Genomic DNA, 18936 nt, shown 5'->3' with positions numbered 1-18936 from the left:
TGTCTTTCACTCTCCACCATACAAGATATAACTTTAGTCTGAACTAAATACCAGAGTTAGCAAAGCAAACACTAGAAAATTTAAGCTCAAGAAGTGAAATAAACATATGTTAACATTATACCTGTCCCTCTCACAGGCAATAGAGTAAACCTCAAGACATACATGCTTTAGAGAAACCTATAGCTTGATGAGTATTCCAATGCCCCAGTATTGACTCAAGATAGAGAAATAATTTCCTACTGTATTACATGATAGGAAGAACAACTATATAAAACATCATTTCATTGTCTCCCAGATGAGAAGAAACCAATCAAAGAAAGGCTGTCTCAATATTCCTTAAAAAGAGAATTCATCAAGGAGTTCCAAGGAGGTTCATAAGGTTAAGAATCCAATGTCATTTCTTGTAGGTTGCTGCTGTGGCACAGATTCTACCCTGGCTGAGGAACTTCCACATGTTGCAGACACAGCCGGCCCCGCCAAAAAAATTAGGACATATCTATAGATGTAAAAACACCCGCAAACTATTTCACATGTCAAATCAGGAGCAGGTCCTAGAGATCTGGTTTTCTTTATTATATACTGCACACATTTGAAAAGGAAGAGTAAAACATGTTATGCGGCATTGAGTGGAGGAAAGAGATACTATGTACTCTGACATAATTTGTTCAAACTAATGGTTCTGCATCAGGCACCTACAACATTCCAGGCAATGTGTGATCTCTTTTTCCTTCATGACCTCAACTATTCCTCACAAGAACCCAACCTAGCAGGTTCTAGTATCCTTATTTTCCTAATGAAAAAAGCCGAGGTTTGCGTCGAGGAAGCCATGTGCCCAAGTTCACCCAGAGCTCGGGAATGCCTGAGCCAAGAATTATCTAAGGGATTTTCTGCCTGCATGTTCTGTGCACTTTAAGATGTTCTGTCTGAAGGACATGTGGGTCCATATGGTAACCAGAGGAGATCTCACATAAAAGGAGACATACGGGGCCTCTGTCCGTCCTCACCCTCAGCAAGTGGTGTTGAGTGGGAGTCACACATGTGTGCATGACACACTGGAGTCAGAGGAAAGATAGCCCCTGATTGTGGACAGCCAGTAGATCCCAGGCCTATAGATTCAGGGAAAGGGCCAGTTGTTTCATTCTTTCTTAACTTTTGATATTATCAACACACCTACAACCAAATTGAAGAGTGATAATATAGAGTATTCTTCTCACTTAAAAAATATTACCTGAAGTAGATTGAGCATTTTGTCATTTGAAAGGTGGACGGCTCATGGATTCTAATGGGATTTCTAGGTAAGTGACCAGAGTCCTTGGAGGGTTCTTTAGGATTAGCTGCTGCTAGTTTTCCAGAGAGGCAGTAGAGTGCAGTGTTCGGATGCACAAATGCTAGAGCTGAGATGCCTGTGCTGAAATATCAGGCTCTGCCACTTACTAGCAGGGTGGGCTGGCAAGTTGCCTAGCTCTCCACTCTCCTGTTTCTTCATCTCCAAAACAAGGATCACAATACTACTGACATCATAGGATTTCTGTGGGGATGAAATCAAAAGATATACACAGAGTGCTTATTAGAGCTCCATATAAATGTTAGGTCCTCTTATTTATTGAATGTATTTACATTGTCTATGGACACGTGTATAATTTCCCCCCCTTTTACTTGTTCATCGAATGAATTAGTTTGCATGGTTTCCAAATGCTTTTTCATGCATTGATTTGACGGACATTCCTTGTACCCTAATGGGATCTATCTAGAGGTCCCATTGCTGGGATAAAATACTAAGCAAGGTCGGCACTCTTTTTTTTAATGTTTTATGGCAAGGGCTTAATATTTCCTATTGGACTCTGACTTATCAAAGCTTCTTGACAAACATGGAGGCTTTAAAACGCTTTCTTCATAGCAGCACGAAAGTCGGCTCGCTTGAACACGGGCCTCGTGAGGCATTCAGGGAAGGGATCGGTTGTGAGTCATTTACAGACAATGGCCTCAGGTCTTGGGATACGAATCCAGCTCAATCCAGCAGAAACAACCTTTTGAGGTGTTCTGTGTTTTAGGCACCCTTCTAAGCACTTGAGGTAGAACACAGACACAAATCACTGCCCTCATACAACTCATTCTAGTGGAGCGAGAGAGAAGCCATAAGCAAGATAAATCATAAAGTTAAAAGTGATGTTAGATGGTAAGTGCTAACATCTAGCTTTCTGGATCTAGAAAATGGTACCTTCATAAAGCCCTTCAGGATCCTTGCCAGGTTGGTCAGAGAGTGTTAACGCTTCACCTGGACCATTTAAGGCAGTGGCGTGGGGGCACAGCGAAGAGAACCATAAATGTGAAAAGTGTCCATAGCGACGACACATCGGCTGAGGCCTATGCTTGGCATTCTGTCTTTGGGTGGATTCTCAACAATTTGTTGGCCCATCAGAAAAGATCGCCGTAACATTTCCAAGAAGTCAGCATAGACCTCATGAAACAGCTTGTCTTTTATTCTGAACTATCTGTAATGCAAAAGCAAATGGACTTAAACAGAGTTCTCAAAATTGGATGTTTCTGAAAGAGTGCTGTCGGCAAGAAGACAGACTAGGAAACTCTAGACCACTGCTTCCATATGGCAAGACTAAGTAAACAAAAACACACAGACCAAAGTATCTTTGTGAGAACTCTAGAAGCCAGTAAAAGAGTTACAATAACACAGTGAACCACCAGCGAAGGAAAAGTTCCGTTAGGATTCTCGGAAAGTCCATGGCATTTTTTTCCTTTCCCTTGGCCAAGCACCTTCCCAACACAGCAAAACATGATCAAGAGGTAGCCTCCAAAATTCTCACTAAAATATCCTGAGGCACATGAAGTTACAGGGATACCTGGCCCATTCAAAGGAGCAACATGAATCCCCAGGAACTCACCCTGAAAAAGGCATACCTAAGTCTTACTTGACAAAGACTTTAAAGCAACCCTTTTAAATGCTCAATGAGCTAAAGGTGAAAAAAAAAAACCCGAAACCCAAAACCAAAAAAAACAAACAAACAAACAAACAAAAACAGAAAAACCAAGAGCGTAGGATGGATAAAATCAGACCACCAGACTTTCAAGAGCTATTTCCCAGGTTATGTCCACTGGATCAGTTGGAGAGTGGTGGCGTCACAGCCAAGGGGCCCCTTTCCCAAAAACTGTCCTGACATAAAAGAGGGAATGAGGAGGTCACAGAATCTTGTCCCTTAGGCCTGGGTTCTGTCAGCAGTGGTGGCAGCTATGCCCATCGCTGTATCCCATGAGGTCTCACACCCCTTGCCCTGCCTACATTTGGCCCGACCGGATTCATTTCCAGAATGCAGGATGCCTCTGGAACCTCCAGGAAGCCTGCACTCAGCCCAGACTTGGGAAACTCCAGCTCCTGTTGGGCAGGAGGCTTTGGACTCTATGCTGGAGGAAATGAAAGCGTACAGCTCACTGTGGTCCAGATCAGAGAGTACAGACACAAGAAAGTCTTAATAGAAACATTCCCATTGACTTACTTGTTTTTTGGTACATATGTATGTGGTTCCTGCTGCATGTGAAGTCCCTGTGTCAGGCACTGGGTGTTCCAGGGCCAAGGAAGCACCGTTCCTGCCCCAGAGGTGAGAGTCTGGGTGGGACGGTCATGCAAATTAACCTACCAGAGAGAGGTGACAGTTCAGTTGTGCAAAATGCTGTGATGGGGACAAGTACTAGGCATGTTTTGTGTGCACAGCAGGGGACAGTGACCAAGGGCTGGGGTGACCTGGGAACAAGGAGCGGTTACTTATGCTGGTAAGAATATCAAAGACCAAAGGACAAGCAGAAGCCCTAGCAAGGAAATTAGTGGTTTCTAGGAGTGCTGTAAGTGAAAAGGCCCAGAGGCTGGGCACAGTCGAAAGGGGGTTCTGGGGGGTGAGGAAGTGACTGAGGGCAGATTTTAGACATATTGGAGAGAGAGAGAGGGGAGAGAGAGAAGAGAGAGAGATGAGGCTGTAGGAGAGAAACCGAGTGCAGATGTTCAGGTGGAAGGTCTGAGGGATGACAGAGAAAATTTGGGATGGAAAGAGGCTCTTACCCAACCACGCCACTTCGGGACGTGGGTGATGCAGCAAGAAGTCTCCACTCTTGGCCTGGAATGTGTCCAGGCCTCCTGCCCTGTGCAGACTTCTATCCTTCACAAACTGGACCTTGTAAATACACCATCTCTTGGGAATAATGAGGAGGTCGGGGTGAGGCCCATCTCAGCTGTTCAGAAGCCAAGTGGCCAGGGACTATCCTCCGTGGCCTGAGGGAGACAGAGGCAAGTGCATAATGAGAACATCGATGTGCATTCCTGCCTGGGATAAAACAAGGACGACATAAGGAAGTGTTGTACATTCACTAGGCAAGAAATGAGTGAAAAGAGGCAGAACTGTGGGGATAGGATCTTGAACACAGGCAACTAGAGAGATGGATGGAAGGAGGGAGGGAGGAAGGGAGGGAGAAAGGCAAGAATTTGTTCTTTGTATGAGGGATATGGCTTGTGAATTGCATCCAGCTGGACCTGCCTCCCTCACACCAGAAGTTTTAAGAAAAGTATCCGCTCAGATATGCCTCCCCCCTTCCTGGAGAACAAATGCCTTTGTGCTCCTTGATAGGGAGATATAATTTTGCTTGAGTTGGAGCTTTGAGGGCTGGAGCTCTCTGGGATCACTGGGCGGGGGGGGGGGGTTTCCGGGAGGCGGATGCAGGGTCCCAATTCAACTTTGTTAATATTCACGTCCACCATTCACCACGGCCTATTTCGTATCAGGCATCTGTCAAGTGAGCTACAAATAAATTGACAGCTCTCTTTCCAACCGTCCTGCGAGTTGAGTATCAGTCAAATGTTACCGAAGAGCACACGGATCCAGAAATGTCCAGAGATTTGCCCAAGGTGACCCAGGTGATTAGAGACAAAGAGGGACCAGACTCCGGGTCAGACCAAGATGTGGGCCAACCCCATACCGCCCTGGCCCCTGAGAGGCCCTCTCAGCCTGAATCAGGCCTCTGTCTCCTTCCACTAGCCCCAACCCACAGAGAGGCTGTCTTCATTATTACTGACTACTGCGTAAAAAACTACCCCCCCCCCCAACATGGTAGCTGAAAACAGGACACAGTTATTATCTCAGGATTTTGTGCATCCCGGACCCGGGCATGGTTTCAGCAGACCCTCCTCTTTCCGTCTCTCTCAAGGCTGCAATTAAGGTGCCAGCTCTGGGACTGTTTTCTCATCTGAAGGCATGACTGAGAGGGGGTCCACGTCCGAGTTCACTCAGGTGGTTTTGGGCAGGATCCAGTTCCTTATGGGTTATTGGACTGACGGCCTCAGTTCCTCTCTGGCAGTTGGCCAGATATGGCCATAAGCTCCTTGTCATATGGCCCTCTCTACCAGAACAAGAATGCTGAAGGAGTCCAAGAGAGAATGGAAGTCACGAGCCAGATGGAAGTCACGGTCTTGGGACAGCCTAACCTCAGAAATGGCATGCCCACGCTTTTGCCAAATTCTGTTGGTGAGAAGCAAGTTACTAGGTCCATCCCCTACTCAAGGAGAAGGGATTATACAGAGGCAGCGGTGCCAGGATGCAGGGGTTTGCTAAGCCCCATTTTAGAAAGCGGCCCACCACGCTTGCTCTCTGTGCCCACCTGAGAATTGTGAGCCCCTGTGGGGACCAGCAGCTTCAATGGAGCTAATGGTTGGTGGGCCACTTTGGAGCGTGATGCGTGGTCTGGTGATCCCAGCTGGCTCCCAGTAGGCCCGTCGGATGCGTCTCCCAGGACTCGGGTCTGCTGTTCTGGCCCTGTTCTCTGTCTCCACCAGACATGCCTGTCCACGGGGTATGACAGCACCCGGCAAGGGGCCAGCCCACTCCGTGAATGAAACATTCCTATTGCTTGAGCAGGGCCGGGGCCCAGGGAGGTTCCCCTGGACTCTCTTGGTAAAACGGATGGAGAGCTCAGCTCCCCAGCTGAGAGAGGGCCCACCTCGAGATCACATGTTGGTCCATGGGAGAGGGCAGAGTTCTGGTTTATTGGCAGAAGCTGCTGAGGTGTGCTTGCTTTTGCCCCCCAGTTCGGGATTCAGGGTGGAGAATCCGTCGCGTTCACCAGGAGGCATCAGGAGACCATTTCCAAGGTGAGGTGGGGTCGGCCAGCCATGCCGGAGGGGCTACAGCTCTGGGGCCTCATGGAGACCTAGGACTGCTAAAACACTGGGGAGGAGGTCTTGCTTTAGGGGAGAGACACGTGAGTATGAGTCGGGGATGCTTTATGTGTGTCCAAGATGCTTGGTTTGAAACTAGAAAGCTCTGATACACCTATGGCAAAGTGTTATTAAATAGGGGTGGTGACTGTTGTACTAGTCTCTGTTTTTCTACACGTTTGAAATATTACAAAGTAGAGAATACTCTGAAAAGTGGAAAACAGAAGAGAAGGAGAGACTCTCAGGGCCTCTGCACCCCACATTTCCACAGTGTGGCTTAGAGCCCAGTGCAGCAATTCGAGGGGCCTCGTGGACTTGGGCATTTCCAAGGAAACAAACGGTCCCATTAGGGCACAGGGGGTATGGACGGCACAGGGTGGTCTTCCCTATCAGACAGAGCCTTAGCCAGGAGCAGAACAGTCCCAGAAAAGCCCGGGCTTTTCTCAGCTCTGGGAAGCACTCGCCAGACTCAGCACTTTCCTCACTGCTCTTTCACTGCAACGCATAGCAGGGGCAGCTTGCCGAAGGACATGGGGTTATTATGGGAGCTCAACAGGCTGAGTTTACAGATGGGACCGTGTGCTGGTGGGATTCTTTCAAGGGTGGGGTAGGGGTCCTTGGGTTCGGTGGCACTAATGTCTCTAAAAGCCTTGAGATCAGTGACACCTTCTCTCCTTTTGACTCAGGCTTTCTGTCTATTCACTATCCTTGACCCCCGATCCTGGCTGCAACAGCTACGTTGCAGTCACACCCAACAGTCACCCTTTATGAAATGTTGGAAACCAGTAACCTGATAATTGTCCATCAAACAGAGGCCTACCCCAACAGCAGCTGAGAAACAAGATGAGCTGCTCCCAGGCACAGATGTACTGACACATATGTGGTAACTCAGGCCCCCACAACGCCCCCACCAAAGGAGGCAAACCATAGACCAGAGGAGAGGCACATTGGTGTGGAAAGGGACAATAAATATCATGAAGCCAAAAGAATCAAGTGTGCCACATTCATTTTAATTCAGCTCGGTGACAGAGACACTGGGGAAAACAGGAGCAGGTGGCAGCAGAGAGGGCTTGACAGCCATTCACAGGTCTGTGTGTGCAGGTCCCGTGGGCTCAGTTTCTGAATGTCTGGTCTCCTCCCCTCTAAAGGCAAAGCTGAGTGACCACTGGACCCTGGGGGTGGGAGGGGGTCTGGGGGACATCAGGCCTGGCCTGGGGACTCTCAGGGCGGAACAGCGAGGGAAGGCACGTTGGCTTGGCTGTTGAGCAGTGAGAGAGGCAGAGGCTGGCTCTGAGCCCTCACCTGAAGGACTTGGGGAAACAAACCAGGGCTCCCTGGAACAGGCTCCTCCAAGACCCTTGGGCACCAGGAGACTCCCTGGGCAAGCCTGTGCCCTTGGATGGCATGATGCTGACAAAGTACATGAAGGGCACAATGTCTTCAGCTGAGCCAGTCCTGTTCTGGAAAATAGAGACAAATCCTCCTGGCTAGCCCGGACATTCCTTCCCTCTTTCAGCAGGTGTTTGTTGAGGGCCTACTATGTGCACACCAGGCTCTCGTCCAGACACTGGGGACACAAGAGTGAACTCTAGAGACCTGGATCCGAGCCTTCCTGGAGCTCCTGGTCTGTGACGCTGGGGAGAAATCAGACTCAACAGGTTGGGACTCAGCAGTAGCAGGATGAAGCCAACAAAGTTCCTGATTTCTGTGAGGTGCAATGGGCATGGCATGTCTGAAAGGGCTTACTGTCAGAAGCCAGCAGAGCTCTTCACTTTGCTGGGTGTAAAGAGGCTAAGGGCCTGTTCCCTCCTTGAAGCCCCATCCCTACCTCCCTGACCCAGATTTCCACTATCCCATCCTGGGGATGAGTACACTGTGTTCAAACACTTGATGCATCCACAGGTGCTCCTTCAAGGAAGGAGATGCCTCGTTGGCAAATACCATTGTGTCTCTTTCCTCCATCCCATGCTCCCTTAAACCCGCTCTCATCAGGCCTCCAGCCCCATCGCTCCACTTTGACAGAGATGGTTAAATAACTAATTGAAAGCGATGGCTCTGAACATTTCCATGACTCTATATGTGAATACGTAACCCTAAGGATGTAAGGAAAGACAGCCTCGTGCATTGTTTATTTTATTCAAAGCCAGGTAATCGCCAAACCCGTGTCTCCTCACCAGCCCCGTCCTGCAGCAAACAGAAACTCAGTTTGTTGGCAGGAAGGCTCTGCCAAATCCCTGAATCTGCCCTTGAATTCGCAATGAGCCGAGCCCCAGATTTGCTGTGGACCCATAATCGGATTCCAGACTTCTCTTCCCTGCTGTAGCAAAAGGCAAGGCACGGCCGTCGAGGGAAGAACAGATCTAGAACCTTGCGTCTCACAGAGACCCTGAAACCTTGGGCGGGAATTCTTGAAAGTCAGGCTGCTCCGTCAAGGCTCAGGCTCAGCCCTGGAGACCCTCCCAAGGTCCTGACTTTGATGGTGCCCAAGGGTGTGTCTGGGGCTCCAAACCGGTTTTGTAGAACACTGGGATGGGTCTGAAGGCCATGACACCTGGGCCCCCAGCCCTCTGGTCTAGCCCGCTTCTACTTCTGTCTGTGGCAGGAGGAAGAAGGAAAATGAACACAGTAGGGTAAAAAGATTAGAGTTGATCAATTTGCTGGCTAAATGGCTCTGCCAAAGACTCTGCACTGACTAACCCTCACAGCATCAATGCTTGATACCCTTTTGGTATCGTTACTTTTTTTTTTTCCCCAATGCTTGTCATTTTGCAGTTTGAAAGGCATAAGCTCGTTTTTATTTTGTTTCCAGTATCGCCTGTGGTGTTGCCTGCCTATTCCTTTTGCATTGGCCCTTTATATTTCTGTAAATGACGTGTTCAGATTCTCTGCTAACTTTCCTATTGTTGTTTGTTTGTGGGTGGGTGTTTCTTGAGTTGTTTTCTCGGAGTCCGCTGTCTATTGTAGCTATGATTCTTTCCTGTGTTATAATTGAAGAACAGATTTGCTCCCAGCCTCTCACTCCTCCATTCACTTTTTTTCCAGTGTCTTCACATATGGACACTTTTCATTTGGGTTGTAGATACTGGCTGCTTTATTTAGCCCTCACCACAACCACACAAGACTGGTAAGACTCTCCCCAGTTTTCAAATACGGAAAACCAGACACTGAGAAGGTCCAGTGGTTTGCCCCCGGATGCTAATCTGTGATCCTGGTCCATGCGAGTGCAAGGATGGAAAAGTGGGTAATGAGTTGGGCCCACGGTAGGCTGTCAGCCAACACCAAAGCCACTTCACCAACCTGGCATGGAGGGGATAAAGTCCACGGCAAAACCTGCCCCCCGTCCCCCATTAACCAACAGAGGGATGTGTCTACTTTAACCCCTATGACAGGGTGTTGCAGGAGAATGGGACATGTCAATGGGCCCGCAGGCAGGAGGACAGTATACTGAGGTCAGTAGACCTGGGGGCCAGGACCAGACCCCTCCCCAACAGTGACTTTGGCTAAGTAACTGATTCTCTCCTGGTCCCTTCTCTAAAACTAAAATGTCCATTCTGAGCTTTCACAGAGTCGGGGTGGGGGCAGTTCTTTGACCCCAGCTGGGCTCAAGGCAAAGGAGATGGGCTATCTCTCCAGCAGTCATTTCTGCAGCTCCAAGCCCTCCTCACAGCACGCTCTCAGCTGTGGCTAGTGTTCATGACTTTGATGCACATGGCTGCTGTGGCAGGTCGGGGGGACAAATGAGATCCAAGGCCCATCCCAAAGGGCCTAACCTCAAGGAAACGGCTGTGTGGGCTTTGGGCGGGGTTCACACCTGCTGCTCTGTGGAAGAGGCATCCCACGTGGTCCTCACAGCCCTTCTGTGAGGCAGAAGCCTTTAGTCCTGTAAGTCCTTAGATTCACTCCACCAAAGTTCCTTCTTGGTATTTCAGGAATGCTGTGGAGAGGGATGGGGCAAATCCCCAGCACTGGGAGATATTTGAAAGCATTGAGAGTGGTACAGGTTCAACCCAGTTCAACTGTAGGAAAACAACAACAACAACAAAAACCAGATCTACCTCTGGTCCACTGAAACAAATGGCAGCCGCTACTACCATTCATGAGTAAATGCCCACTGGTGAGCTTGTGCCTGATACGGCTATCATTGAGTTTGAGACCCACCTTCACACCATATACAGCAAAGCCCTAACACACTTATTATGTGGGTTATCACATATGCAGACAAAGTAAGCACATGAAACAGCATATGTATCCACTCCCCGAGTGGCATAGAGTTTTGTTGATTTCCTTGGTCACAGCGAGCAATTTAAAGTAGCTTCCTGGAGTTCCCATCATGGCTCAGTGGTTAACAAACCCAACTGGTATCCATGAGGACACGGGTTCAATCCCAGGCCTCAATCCGTGGGTTGAGGATCTGGCATTGCCATGGGCCATGGTGTAGGTCGCAGACGTGGCTCAGATCTCGCATTGCTGTGGCTGTGGTGTAGGGTGGTGCCTACAGCTCCGATTGGACCCCTAGGCTGAGAACCTCCATATGGCATGGGCACGGCCCTAAAAAGACAAAAGACATAAAAAAAGAGATAGCTTCTCAACACCCCATTGGCTCTGTGCCTTTTAGCAGAATCCAAGTGCAGATGTGACATCTTCAGCCTCTCACTTCTCTGCTTGCGGTCCCTATATTGGTGAATGGCAACCCCAGGCCACAGGGCCCTCAAGCTGGAGACCTAGGTATCATTCTTGGCCCCTCTTTGCCCCTCCCGCCGGCCCACCTCCAACCTGAGACTACCAAGCCTATGAAAAACATCTCTCTCTCTCTCTCTCTCTCTCTCTCTCTCTCTCTCTCAAAGCATGCCACTTCCCTCCACACCCTCTTCCACTACTTTTTAGCACACGTTGAAAAACCAACAAGTGAGTAGGTGCAATTTCTCTGTCTGCCTGTCTTTTGTCTGCGGTCGAGACCGGGAGTGTCTGAGGACAGCCAGTGAGGAACAAAATCGACAGGCAGGGTTGTGGATACAAGCAAAGCCCACCTTGGCTCCCGCTGGCGGGGTCTAGGTAAATTTCCTCACACTGGGGTCACAGAAAAACCAGATCCCTATTGATGATCAGCACAGGGGAATGGGTCAACCTTTTGTGGTTGTAATCCTCAAGAGTGTGCTCTCCCTTGGGAAGGTTGAGAGATTGAGCTGCCTGTCCTGGGAAGCTGAGGGTCCCACACTGGATGTCCCAGTGAGATGCAGCTCCCCCCTTACAGTAAAACAACAACAGCAACAACAAAAAACAAAGCAGATTAAGATGATTTGATGGGGACCTCTATGATGTCCACTCCATCATTCTTCTGTGCCTGAAAGTCCCACTGAGACTCAAACTTTTGCATTAGACCAGTGGTTGTCAGCCCATGCTCAGGCGTGCCCCTGAAGTCTGTAGAATTGCCTTTGGGAGCAACAGGTGAAGGGTACAGCAGATGTTCTTTCCCCCATTGGGTTACCGCTATCATTCTATCAGTATACATGATTCCCCAGTGGGTGTGGTGTGGGATGAGACTGGACAGGGAGCAGTGGCAACCCACCCCAGGCAACCCTGACACCTAGGAACCCTGACCCTCCTAGTGCTTCATCCCTGTTGCTTGTAGATGTGCAAGTGCAGAAACCCCATCCCTAAGAGGATGAGCTGTGGCACAGGGCAGGTGGGGACCCCAGGGCTCCCATGGCATACAAGCTGTGCTGCTGTAATGGAAGGGCCCTTCTTGCCTTGGAACAGAAAGAAAGAAGAAAGAAGAAAGAAAGAAAGAAAGAAAGAAAGAAAGAAAGAAAGAAAGAAAGAAAGAAAGAAAGAAAGAAAGAAAGAGAAAGAAAGAAAGAAAGAAAGAAAGAAAGAAAGAAAGAAAGAAAGAAAGAAAGAGAAAGACAGACAGACAGACAGAAAGAAAGAATGAAAGAAAGAAAAGAAAGAAAGACAAAAAAGGGCTTAACCTCTTGCTCAGTCACAGGCTGCAGTGCTCATCTGTTTACCATAAGAGCTGGGAGATCCTGCTGACTCCACGCCCTCTCCTGAGGAGCTGTCCCCTTTGTTCCCATACCTGAGCCATGCCCTAGGGTTCAGTGATTGTGACATGATGCATTTGGGGGTGGGGTTGAGGACATAAGCAAGGAGAAGAGCTCAGACCTTGGGCTCAGTCATATTTCAGAAACAAAGATGGAAAACTGATGACCCACAGCCTTCCCTACTGCTGACCTGTGGGTCCATTTCCTCCATATAATTCCCTTGTATGCTCTGACTGGTCATCTGGCTGTTCAAGAGGGTAATAGAGCCCCTCTTGGGATGCACAAGTTCACTGGTTCCTGGTCATGGCTGACGGTAAGGGGAGGCATAGTTGATGTTTTGGGGCTGCTTCGGAGCCCTCCACGACCAGAGAAGGATCAGAAAGCTGAAGGCTGTGCACAGCTAGGAGAACATGACTGAAAACCCAGGCGATCACTTCTGGAAGTACCAAGCCCAAAGAGAGGAAGCACTCCCCCAAGGTCAGCCAGCGAGCCTGTGGTTCGCCCAGCCAGGGAGAGTGGGGATGTTCACGGGGAGGCATTGGGAGGAAAGCCCAGTGAGTCTGGGGCTGGCAGAGGAAAGTGTCTGCTGCTGTGAGGCTGCAGATTCCAAAGGCCTGTATAAAGTGGAGGCAGGTAAGGCCATGTGGTGCAGCAAAGCCTAAAGGGGCCGAGAGGGGTGAGGGCAGCCCGAGGTCAAATGAATAGCAGAGCTGTCACTTTGGGGAGATGGTGTATAGTGCTGCGTCTGGGTATCCGTTGGTGTCTGGTGGGTAGTGGGCAGATGGCTCTGAGCCTGGAGGGCTTGGAAAATGGTAGGGTCAGACTTGAGAAACTTGGACAGGGTGGGGTTGTGCCAAGGGCGAGGAACAGAGGTGAGGTCTCCTGGAGCTCAAGCCCTGCTCCGTTCAATCCCATCTCTGCTACTTGGGTTTCAAGTGTGGCAGGTGAGTTGTGCCCATGTGTTTCCACCAGATTTCACCATATATTTTCTTGTTTCCAGAAACACTCGCATCCTAAACGCACAAACACACACGCATGGACAGATATTCTCTGTAACCCTTGGTCATGTCTTGCATCCAATGTGAGATGTGTCAGCAGCTACAAAGGAGCGAAAGCCCAGCAGGCCCCCTAGACCTGGGGAGATGGGGCTTCTCTCCTCACTGGGACGGGGCAGAGCCCCAGGATGTGTGATCCCAGCCCCTTCTGGAGAAGCGGCGATGTGGACCTGAGCATCCCCGGTGAGTTAGGGCCCAGCCTAGGAGAACAGAGCCATGTGAGGTTCCTTGGCTGCCAGGAATAGCTGCCGAGACACTAGATCTAAAGCCAAGCAGCCACACAACGATTAACAGCTTCCTCTACTCTGTACCTGTGGGTTCCACCTTGGCTGCCCTGCAGGGATGGAGAGAAAGGGCTATCAAATGGCCATCTATGTATGGGACTCCCAGAGGTTGCTTCCTATGGGATCCCTACCCCAGCAGGGGTTAGTCATTAGTGCTTAAAGACACTGGACCTCTGAACAACTAAAGGACAGCTAATCCACACAGCAGACATTGTCAAATCACTTTTCCCACACTTGGTCATGAATAGGGGATTATGTGAGTTAGAGAAAAAGAAGATTTTGGTGTCTGCCCATTAGGCTCTTTGATATTGAAGACCATATCTTGTATCTTTGTCCATTGCCAGGTGATTTTTGATGTTGCAACAACATCTCACAGGACCCTCACATGTGGTGGGGTTAAGGGGACAAATGTGTTCAAACCCCTGGGACAGGCTTCTGATATTATGTTGCAATACATATCAAGGTCACTGTATAAAAAAGATAATTAACAAGAACCTGCAGGGAAAACTACTCAATCGCTTGCTTGCAATAATCTATATGGGAAAAAAGGATGGATATAGGAATGTGTATAACTGATGCGCTTTGCTCCACATCTGAAACTAATACAACTGTAAGGATCCAGAGGTCTTTTTCCAGGTGTCCCTCCCCCATCTCCCTCATGTAAACACTGCCCACTCGTCCTCAGAGATGAAGACTCCCTGTGGTGTTGGGAGAAGAGAGATGCCTGCAGTCATTTCCCCCATCAGGGTCAGATCTGTCTGCTGTGCAAAATTCGCTGTTCACTGGCTGAGGTCTGTTTCAATCATGGCTGAGGACCCAGCAGCCCTGCCCCAAGGAGGAGGGTGTACAGCCTTACAGGGCTAAGTGGGATCTACCTCCCTCCCTCCACTCCCATCACCACCACACCTGACAACCCCCAATTCTCCTGAGGTAGGTGTCCCTGTCGAAAGCCACAATGTTGAAAAGTGGCGGTGAAAACAGTCGAGTGTGTCAGCATTAAGTTCAGGCCCAGTGACCGAGAAACTGGGGAAAGCAGGGTCAGTGGGCAGCAGAGGGGGCTTGACAGCCATTCACAGGTCTGTGTGTGCAGGTCCCGTGGGCTCAGTTCCTGAGTGTCTGGTCTCCTCCCCTCTAAAGGCAACCTGGGGTGGGGGGTGGGGGCAGGCGCCCTGGGGGACGTCCGGCCTGGCCTGGGGACTCTCAGGGTGGAGCAGCAAGGGAAGGTGTGTTGGCTTGGCTGTTGAGCAGTGAGAGAGGCAGAGGTTGGCTCTGAGCTCTCACCCGAAGGACTTGGGGAAACAAGGCAGGGCTCTCTGGAACGGGCTCCTCCAAGACCCTTGGGCACCAGGAGATTCCCTTTGCCTTTGCCAGCCTGTGCCATCGGATGGGTTCTCCCTGGTGTCAGACAAAACAACAAATTCCTCAGTGTCTTTATGCTGCCCTTTCATGTTCTGAAAAAAAATTAAAAATTCAAAAAAAAAAAAAAAAAAGGAGAGAGAGGGAGAGACTAGCCTCATCCCAATGGTCCCCGCCTTCCCTGACATTCATTACTCATTCAACAAGAAGTCTGTGCATCTGGGCCTTGTTCCAGGTGCTGGGGATGCCGTCCTCAAGGACACTACATCAGTGGCCTCTCTAGACCACATCCCACCTCCTGGGGCTGACATCCCAGGACAATGGAGGGAAATCAGACTCACCGGGTCAGGAGGTGAAAGGGAGGGAGTGGAGGTCATGCTTCTAGGAGGGTGGGAGGGTGTGATGGGCTTGTAATGACCCACAGGACTCCCTTGAAGAGACCAGCTAAGCACCTGACTCTGCTGGGTGCAAAGAGGCTGAGGGCCTGGCCCCTGCACGTCCCTTCAGCCCCTCTGGCCCCGCCCTGTCTTTCCTCCCTCCTGCAGCCCAGTGCACTGTGCTCAAGCAGTGGATACATTTCTGGTATGTGACATTCCCTCTGTTCCCGCGTCTCTTACTCCCTCCCTTCCTCTCTCTCTGTGTCTCTCTTTTTCTTCTCTCCTCTGAACTCCCCACCAGGCTCAAACCAGATTTCTGACTGCTGAACAAAAGAAAGGAGAGGTGTTCAGGCAGATGGTGAGTTGCCAATTGTTGGGGGTGCCACGGCCAGGGGTGTTCATGTGGACCCTCCCCACGCTGAGATTCATAGGATGGTGTACCTTAAAGCCCTGGGGAGGGGTAAGCATCCAAATGGGTTATCAAAGCAAGAAGGGTGAGCTGGGTGACGGCGTTCACAGTCCAAATCAACAGCAGAGGTTTTCCTCTCAAGGGGTCGTGTGAAATGCCATGTCTGTGAGACAGGTGGCACCCGACAGGCAGCAGACTGGTGGTTTGGGCCTGGAGGGACAGAGGGGAAAGACCTGGGCCAAGCTAGGTTGAAATCAGAACAACTGAGGTGAGAGCTCTTTGCTCCCTAGTCCTGTTGTATGAAATTCCATTTTTGACACTTGGGTTAAAGAGAAGCTGCCTGGTTATGCTCCCCGTTTATCACCCCAAACTATGAGACTCTGAGCCACTGACTTCAAGGGAGCTCTCTGCATACGATATCCAGAAGGAAAGAGGAAGTAGGTGGCCTCAGAGTCTTTATTTGGTTTTTAAAATAGTAGTGTCCTTTAGGAAGGCGTCTCTTATGTAAATGTGAGGATACAGGACTGATGGTCTCCAGGAGCCTATCAAACAGTTTTAGCAGTTGCTGCTTCAAGTCATTCCATGGGAGAGAAGCTAAAAAAAAAAAAAAAAAAGATTACAACAGAGAGAGATGGGAGTTCCCGTCGTGCCTCAGCGGTGATGAACCAGACTAGGATCCATGAGGACTCGGGTTTGAACCCTGGCCTCTCTCAGTGGGTTAAGGATCCGGTGTTGTCGTGAGCTGTGGTGTAAGTCACAGACACGGCTCAGATCTGGCATTGGCATAGGCATAGGCATAGGCCGGTAGCTACAGCTCCAATTCGACCCCTAGCCTGGGACCTTCCATATGGCAAGGGTGCAGCCCTAAAAAGACAGAAAAAAAAGAAAAAAAAAACAATAGAAAGAGATGGAAGGAAGTTTACATGGCTTTTGGGAGAATGGAGGAGGGGCAGCCACCTAGCCTTGAGAGTTGGAGTAGAGTCTTGGAGTAGAGTCTTCCCAGGCAAGGCATGCCTGAAATAAGTGAGGGAAGAAGAACCAGAGAAAGGGGAGAGCTTTGCAGGCAGATGCCCAAGTCAGTAAAATGTGTTTTTGCAACTGAAAATAAGTAGACCCAGGTTTCTCCTCTAGGGGTTAAGTAGAAGTCAAGGTCAACTGTGAGGTTCCAGTACAGGAGTAGAAAGTGGTGCCACACAGAAATACTGAACCCTGGATTTTGAGAAGCCAAAGTTTTGGGAGTTTGGTTTTAATTTTGATAATGGTCCATTGATTAATTCTCCTTTGTGATTCGTACTTTTGGAATGAATGTCTTACCTATGATATCTTTGCCTAACCTCACAACACAAAAGTTTCCTCCTATATTTTCCTGCAGGTCTTCAGTTTTACAATTTACACTTAGCTCTGTTTTTTTTTTTTTATTTTGAGGAGTGTTTTGCATGTAGTGTGAGGTATTACAGATGTTTGTGTTTTCTTTTTCCATAGGGAGATCAATTTTCTCCAGCTTTATTAGTTAATTAAATTCTCTTCGCACCTTTGTCACAATCAACTGATTTGTTCTGTTACAAATCAACTGATTTGTCTGTTTCTGCCCATTGATCGATGTGTCTATTCTTACTGTCAGGACTACCATACCCTTTATACTTAGTCATAGTATTTGCTAGTGTAAGTCCTCCATCTTTGTTCTTTTCCAAATGGCTTTGGCTATTCTATGGCCTCTGCATCTCCATATACGTTTTAGAACTAGCTTTCCATTTTAATCATGATTATGGAAAATCTATAGATGAATTACTAGAGACTTGACATCTCAAAGATTTTGGAGCCTTATGATCCAGGAACAGAGCATATCTCCATTTGTTTGGGTCTTCTTCAATTTTCCTCAATCATATTTTATCGTTATCTGCATACAATTCTGGCACACATTACACTGAGCTTCTCAGTAGTCGCTTCATTTGTTTTACTGTTTATCATTAGTGACATTTAAAAACTGTTCCATCTCCAGTTATTTGTTCCTAGTATATTGAAATAAATAAATGACTTTTCTGTGTTGACTTTCTGTCCTGTGCCCTTGTTAAATTGCTTATCAGATCTGGGAGATCGTTTTTTTGTTTGTTTGTTTTGTTTTTTTTTTTTTTTGCTTGTTTTTTCCTAGACTACTAAGTATTTTCTATGTAGACTATCATGCCTTTTGAAAATAAAGGTGGCTTTTTTAAACTTCTTCCTTTTCTATCCACGGCCTTTATTTCTTTTCCGTGCCTTATCTGAACAACCAGGGCCTCAAGTGTACTATTGAATAGACCTGGTGAGAATGGACATTCTGCCATATTCCTAATCTTATGAGAGAAGCATCCGGTCTTTCAACGTTAAGTATGATGCAGGCAACATGTTGTTGGTAGACAAGCTTTCTCAGATTGAGGCTGTTTCCTTCTGTTCTTAAGTTATCAGGGTTGTTTGTTTTTTAAAAAATCATGAATGGAAAATTTATGTTATCAAATGACTTTTATGTCATATATTGTGATAATCATTGTTTTTCTTTCATTCCCTTAATATGACAAAATACATAGAATGCATTTTTTTTTCTTTTAGGACCGCAACTGCAGCGTATGGAGGTTCCCAGGCTAGGGGTCGAATTGGAGCTGCAGCTGCCAGCCTACGCCATGGCCACAGCAAAGCAGGATCCAAGCCATGTCTGCGACCTACACCACAGCTCAAGGCAACACCACCGGATACTTGACCCACTGAGCAGGGCCAGGGATAGAACCCGCATCCTCACGGACACTAGTCGGGTTTGTTCCCGCTGAGCCACAACGGGCACTCCTAGAATGCACTTTTTAATGTCAATACGATGTTGCATTCCTAGGATAAACTCTGCTTGATCGTGGATTATGCTTTTCACATATCATCATTCAATTCAAATTTATACAACTTCATTAGGGAGTTTTACATGTGTATTCACCAGGGATATTGGTCTGTAGTGCTTTTTCCCCCCCTTGCAGTGTCTTTTTCTAATTTTTGCATAAAAGTAATGCTACCCTCATAAAATTAATTGGCAAGAGGTGCTTCTGTGTTTTCTGGAAAAGTTCTGTAGGACTATTACTATTCTTTTCTTTCAAATGTGTGAGACTGTATTGCAGTGGAGTGGATAAGCAATGATATCCAGCTGTATAGCACAGGGAACTATATCCAGTTGCATGTGATGGAACATGATG

The sequence above is a fragment of the Phacochoerus africanus genome, chromosome X (genome assembly GCF_016906955.1).
Source record: "Phacochoerus africanus isolate WHEZ1 chromosome X, ROS_Pafr_v1, whole genome shotgun sequence".
In the NCBI taxonomy this organism is placed as follows: domain Eukaryota; kingdom Metazoa; phylum Chordata; class Mammalia; order Artiodactyla; family Suidae; genus Phacochoerus; species Phacochoerus africanus.
Note: the sequence above shows the minus strand (reverse complement) of the source record.